The following is a 1,012-nucleotide window of genomic DNA, read 5'->3' as shown; positions in this document are numbered from 1 at the left end:
AGATACAGTTAATTTGAGTTTTATGCCATTTGCAGCTTTGCCCAACTCAAAGTATTACAGAAATTTATGTTAAATTCAGAGTTCAACAGAAACCTCTATAAGAGAGAGAGATTTTAGCTAAGATCTCAAGGACAAACAGGAACGAAGCCTAGAAAAAGCAAGAGGAAAAAAAAAGTCAATTCTGGCATAAGGCACAACATTTTGAGAACGAATATAGTGTGTAAGAGGAACTGGGAGAAGGCCAGCATGGCTGATGATTTGTGAAAGAGGTGGAGGGTAGACATAGGAAGGGGTCAGATCACAAATGTTAGGAGTTAGGTTTCACTCTAAGAACAACAGGAGGCCACTGACAGATTTTAAATAACCAAGAGATTTGCACCTCCCCTTGACAAGTGTGCATGGCTGCCCCCCAGAGCCTGACTGCCCGTGCCCCTCCAGCCTCTTTTTAATTTTTTTAAAATTTTATATTGGAGTATAGTTGACTTATAGTGTTGTGTTCATTTCAGGTATATAGCAAAGTGATTCAATTATACATATACATATATCCATATACACACTACTATATGTAACAGGTAATCAACAAAGACCTACTGTATAGCACAGGGAACTCCCTTCAATATTCTGTAACAACCTATATGGGTAAAGAATCTTGCCTCTTTCTGCTGGTGTCACCCGAGCCCTCCAGGCAGTCTTCTTCACAAACTTCCTTCCGAGATGCCTCAGGTCTTACTCCTGCAGGAGCCACATACCATGTATTTACCCCAGAGGCATTACAGCTCATTCCCTCCACAGCACTGTCTCCTGACTCTGCCGCCAGGAGTCATGCCAATCTTCTGCTTTGTCAGCACTGAGACAGAGACCTGTGTGCCCCCAAACACCAGCGCATACACTTCAGCCCATTTAAGTGGTTCCTGAAGTTCTCCTCCCTTGACCTGAAGAAAGAGAGGGGAAACATGTCTATGCTTAGTCTCTAAAGAAATCCTCACTCTTAAAAGTCTAGCCCCCCTAGTGA

Source organism: Bison bison, unplaced genomic scaffold (genome assembly GCF_000754665.1).
Source record: "Bison bison bison isolate TAMUID 2011002044 unplaced genomic scaffold, Bison_UMD1.0 scf7180017864035, whole genome shotgun sequence".
Taxonomy (NCBI): domain Eukaryota; kingdom Metazoa; phylum Chordata; class Mammalia; order Artiodactyla; family Bovidae; genus Bison; species Bison bison.
This window is presented reverse-complemented; position numbering follows the sequence as displayed.